We start from the raw sequence: 6000 nt of genomic DNA, 5'->3' as shown, positions 1-6000 counted from the left end.
GGTTGCATGATGGGGATTGCCTGTGACTGGAAGACTGGGCAACAGGCGCCTTTGTGAGTGGAGCAAGGCCAGCGTCCTCACCCACAGGCAAGTCATTGGGTCTGTGCAGGCTCGGACCTGGGAGGAGAGAGTGTCTGTTCCCAGCTCTGGGGTGGCCATTTGCAGTACGTCCAGAAGGAAGCTGAGCAGGACTGGCGACACATATGGCAGGGCCCAGTGCAAAATGGAAATCCTCCCTCTGGTTCCCAAAATATTAAGAATGTCAAGAGGGCGACCCTTCTAAGTGCAGGTCACAGGCCGGAAAGGCCATCCTCAAGAGGGATCTAGGCGAGAGTAGGCCAAGGATGAGGCCCCATGAGGGGCAGCCGCAGGGGTCTTCTCCTGGCCCTCATGATCTCCTGACCAAAATGAAGAGAACCTATAAATACAGAGGTAAGAAATTCGGGGGCCATGCTTAACAGTTCCTAGACAGACAGCTTTCTCCATCTGTGGCCCCAAGTGCCCAGGCCCCCTCAGCCAACCAGCACCCACAGACCAGGTCCTGCCTTATTTGGAAGAGAGAGGCATTCAACTTTCATCCCTGTCTTGGGGGAGTTCAAAGTGCTGGGCAAAGATGTCATGCTTGTAGCCCATCTGGGGAAAAGGCGTCTGGAGCTGTTCCTTTAGTTTACAGAATGGACACCCGAGGATGGCAATACAAAGGGTGACAGCCCAGAAAAGAGGCGAAGTATTAATAATGGGCTTTGTCGGCGCTGGACTCCAGTCCCCTGCCCTGGGCTTCGTGTGGTCGGGAAGCCTGATGTCTCTGTTTCAGCAGTGGGATCGGAACCAGCTTTCAGAGCAACATAAGCCAGGGGTCATTTTTAGCACAGACGTAACCTTCTAGTTCCTTTTCCCTACCCCTCATTTTTCAGTTGCCTTTAAAGAGGCCGCAGAGAGCTGGAAAACAAATCCAAGTTTAAAGAGACAAGTGCAAAAATGCAAACTGGGCAAGGGGACAGAGCCACCAGCTGGACAAAATGTGCCTGGAGAACAGCGTCCTCTGCTTGGCGGGCGCTGGGGATTTACGGTCGAGTTTTGTAGGCGTTTCACCACGTTATGAGCCAGCTCAGGAGACCCCTCATAAAACTCTGCTTAGAGGAAAGAACAAACTAGCTGATAAAAGTCGGCTGCTGCCTATAAACGCGCTGCAGGGATTCAATTGAGTGGTGGATTTATTGGTCTGGGCTCTTTGTGCAAATTAAGAACTAGTGCGCACGTCTGAATCGGGGATGGAAGAGCCCGAGCAAGCACCTGGGGTTGCTCCCTGTTCACATGATGGCAAGCAGCCCGTGCACACCCATGCCCTGCTCCTTTCTCCAGTAGAGAACAGAGGAAGATTCTCCCCGAAATTCAATTGCTGCGGATCTACTCTTATACTCCCCTTCCTTGCCTCCCACAAAAACCCACAGGAAGAATCTGTCACTCTCCATCCACCGCCTTCCCCGCACGTCCTTTATGATAGCAGTTCTGACCTGAGCTTTCGTGTCTGTCTGGCCTGCCAGACCGTCTACTTCTCTTATTTGTCTTTGAATCCCCCAGAAGCAGTTGTGTGTGGGGCACACGGGGAGGCCTCTGAATGAATGAATATGGATGTGGCATTCTGTAAGGTGCCCCATACAGAAGTGACTACGACCTCTCTCCAAATGGTATGAAGGGGTTAGGGGAGGAGAACTGAGGTGCTTGTCGGGGTTGAGGACTGAGCAGGTGCTGAGAAACAATGAGGGAAGAAGAGGGGCAATCCGGGAACGGTTAAGTCTAGGTTCTTCCCCGGAGAAGGGCGATCTTTGTGGCTCATCTACTCAGCTCCCTCTCTGCTGCTTTTTCTTGGGATTATGCCCTGCAACAGAATGAGGGTCCTTGATAAGAACGCAGGTATCCAGCCCCTCCTCAAACGTGCCTGATTGGAATCTCTGGGCCTGGGGCCTCATACGCTGGACCAGGTCCCAGACTCAGAAAAAAAATGGCTTTCCTTCACACTCTGTAGAAATTGAGGCACATTCTAGGAATGATGGGGAGGGAGAGTGCAAGGAAGGGCACCCCTGTCATTCTTTGAGGACTGCCTATCTCCTCCCGGCCCAGGCATTAAGGGCAGAGGTGTGAGACGCTGGCAGGCAGCCGGAGGACTCACTCCAGCCCTTGTGGCATGGGACCCAAGGGGGAAGCTAGCTGGCAAGCTTGCAGCTGCCCTGAGAGAGCCCCCCATGTGCCACTGCCCAGCCAGATGGGGGCCACACCGCACTTACCTCTGCGTTTGGAACCCTGTCCCGTGCGGGACTGGATCTTCAGGAAACCCAACTCTTGTTACAGCAGAGTGGGCGTCAAGGGTGCAGAGAGGAAACCGGTGAAAGGGAAAGACTCCTTCCACCAGAACCACGAACACCCTGGTACAAACTGTGGTATTGGCACTGATGAGCTGCGGGCGCATAGGAAACCCAGTCTCTCGAAGCAGGCTTGCTGCCCTGCTTGCTAAGTGTTGAAGGTGCCCAAGAGCACCGCACGGCTGCCCACTTAGTAGGTGACCAGTAAGTCTGGAGTATATGTCAACCCCTCCATGTCTCCAAATTTACCAAAACCCTTCACATATCTCTTCTCACTTAAACCGTACAATCCTGTAAGCGGTAGAACATCATCTCCATCAATACACAAGAAGAAACTAAAACCAAGAGGGAAGATGGCTTACCCAAGGTCACTTAGCAGGTAAGTGGCTGAGACTTGAACCCAGGTCCGGGTCACAAGCAATTCAGCAAGTTTTCCTGAGTCGATGTTACTTCCTCCCTGAACCTCCTCCTCCAAGTGCACACCCTCCCATGCAAATGTGCAGAGTGGAGGCATCGTAAACAACTGAACACTTGGACAGTTGAAGATGGTACCTGGCCCCCATTATTCAGATTAAAGTTAGACATAACACAGTCACCACATAATCTGGACCCTCCTTGGGCAGGCAGAATTCCTCCTCTCTGGAGCCTAGGATCTCACTGATTTGGAAAAACTGCTACTGTGCCAAGAGAATTTTGAGGTCAATTTTTTTTTTAAGATTTTATTTATTTATTTGGCAGAGAAAGAGAGATCACAAGTAGGCAGAGAGGCAGGCAGAAAGAGGGGGAAGCAGGTTCCCCATAGAGCAGAGAGCCCGATGCAGGCCTCGATCCTGGGACCCTGAGACCATGACCTGAGCCGAAGGCAGAGGCTTTAACCCACTGAGCCACCCAGACGCCCTTGAGGTGAACTTCTAAACGTGGATGGCGTAGGGACAGGAAGTAAAGAAACCTAAATTCTTCACTTCATCCCAACAGATTGTCTCATTGGCAGGGAAGGGGTTCTGACCCCCAGGAATCTATTTCCCCAACTGAGGGAGATAGAAAAGAGCTCACATCTAATAGCTACGGCATGCTTAAAGAAGGAGCATGGTGGGGGATGCCTGGGTGGCTCAGTTGGTTGGGCATCCGACTCTTGATTTTAGCTCAGGTCATGATCTCAGGGTTGTGAGATCAAGCCCTACATCGGGCTCTGCACTCAGCAAGGAGTCTGCTTGAGATTCTGTTTCTCTCCTTCTCCCTCTGCCCCCACTCGCTTGCTAATAAGTAACATCTTTAACAAAAAAGCAGCAGCACCAGAAGTTTTCTCACTATGATGATTCTCCTTACTTTATAAATACGAGTCCAGTAAAAATACCAACAGAGTTCTTTCTTCACTGGATGAGTGGGTGTGGGTGGGGTATGATTAGCTAACTGAAAAATTCCAGGAAAACAGGCATAATGAACAGAGGTGGGAGCACAGGAAGGTTGTGGGAACCTATAGGACACTAAGCCTTTGGAAACCTAATGTCCATCAGTACGGGGCTAGTTAAGTAAACTATGGTATACCCAAACAACAGAGAAATAAGGAACCATTTTAGAAAAAATCAAGGAAACTCTTTGTATATTCATGTAGAATGATCTCTAAGATACATTAATTGGGGGGCACCTGGGAGGCTCAGTGGGTTAAAGCCTCTGCCTTCGGCTCAGGTCATGATCCCAGGGTCCTGGGATCAAGTTCCACATCGGGCTCTCTGCTCAGCGCGGAGCCCACTTCCTCCTCTCTCTCTGCCTACTTGTGATCTCTGTCTGTCAAATAAGTAAGTAAAATCTTAAAAAAAAAAAAAAAAGATACAGTAATGGGGGGGGTGCAAAGCTGAGTCTGTAGCATGCTGTAGCAAAATCAGGGAGAAAACACACACCAAAAAAACCCCATTTGCTTGTTGTATTAGTTATCTATTGTGGTGGGACAATTCACCCCAAAACTTAATAATTTAAAACAAACATTTATTATGTGTCCATGGGTCAGGCATCTGCACACAGCTTAGCTGGTTGCCTTTGTCTGAGGTCCTCGTGAAGTCGTAGCTGAGCTGTTACCTGGGGCTGCGGTCTCAACAGAAGGCTCAAGTGGGCGGGAGCGTGGGCAGTTGGGGGTCTGCTTCCAAGGTCAGTCACATGGTGGCTGGCTGGCTTCAGTCTCTCACATGAGCACTCCATGGGGCTGCAGCTGACTTCTTGGAGGGTGAGGAATCCAACAGTAAGTGATGGGCTCACACTGGAGGCTGCAGTCCTTTTTTATCAGTTAGTTTCAGAAGTAACACCACACTACTTCCACAATATTCTGTTCACAGAAACAAATCTGTAAGCCCAGCCCACACTGAAGGAGAGGAGGGTACACAAGGACATGAATACTGGAGGTGGGACCCTTGGGGGCTATCTTAGAGGACACCAACCATTGTGAGGATATGAGCAAAGAATATTTTTGGAAGAATACATCAGAAACATTTCATGCTGGTTGCCTCCAGGGAAGGGAAGTGAGTAACTGGGAGAGGAGAACTTTTCACTGAATGTGCTCTTGTACTCTTTTTGAATTTTGCACAGTGTGAATGTGTCGCTTATTCAAAAGATAAATCTATTTTAATTTTAAAAGGACAATTAAAAAAGATAGCATTTTAAAAGTAAAAAAGTAACAAACAAAATAAAAACAGTGATATTTAAGTAATACATAGTTATTATGAAGCACTGTAAATCCTTGTATCTATTTATGGTCAGGATTTAAAGAGCTCTGTAACACACACACTCCCACTTGCAGAACAAAATACACACTTTCAAGCCAGGCCTTTCGGGCTTTTCACAATTGGGCTCCAGTCCACCCTAGGGAACCATTCCTCCAGCCCTTTAATAACCGTAGTGACTTGCTTGGTGGGACTATTAATATTTGCCAGTTTTAGGAGATAAAAGCAAACAAGCGCAGTGCCTGGTACACAGCAAGCTTTTGATCCATGCTGGATTCCAATCTTTCTCAAACACTCCCTTTGCTTCTTAGACTGTCCCCTCAGCATGGAATGCCCTACACTCCTCCCCATCCCCAAGTCCTAATTCAGATGTCACTGTCACTATGAAGTACTCTGACAAGCAGTTATCACTTCTCTTCTTCTTCTTTTTCAAAGATTTTATTTATTTATCAGACGGTGAGAGCAAGCGAGCACGCAAGCAGGGGAATCAGCAGAGGGAAAGGGAGAAGCCTCCCCCGAGCAAGGAGCCAGATGCACGACTTGATCCCAGGACCCCAGGATCATGACTTGAGCCGAAGGCAGTTGCTTAACCGACTGAGCCACCCAGGTGTCCCCTCTCTTTTGTTTAATGTCAAATATAACACCTTCATTATTTTTTTTTACCCTCCTGTAACTTATAAGTGGGGGATTTGTACCCTTTACTCTCTTCCACCTATTTTGTCCGCCCTCCACCCCCGCCCCCCCAAAAATACTTTCATTACTGTTTTACAATTTCAATCTCTTCAACTCAGTCTGGTCCCGGGATCATCAGCATCGATAGTACCCGAGGCCTTGTGAGAAACACAGAATCTAGGGCGCTGCCACCCCAGGCCTACGGAATCAGAATCGACATTTTAACAAGAGCCCTGTGATTTCCATACACATTAAAA

This window comes from Martes martes (genome assembly GCF_963455335.1).
Source record: "Martes martes genome assembly, chromosome: 4".
In the NCBI taxonomy this organism is placed as follows: Eukaryota; Metazoa; Chordata; class Mammalia; order Carnivora; family Mustelidae; genus Martes; species Martes martes.
This window is presented reverse-complemented; position numbering follows the sequence as displayed.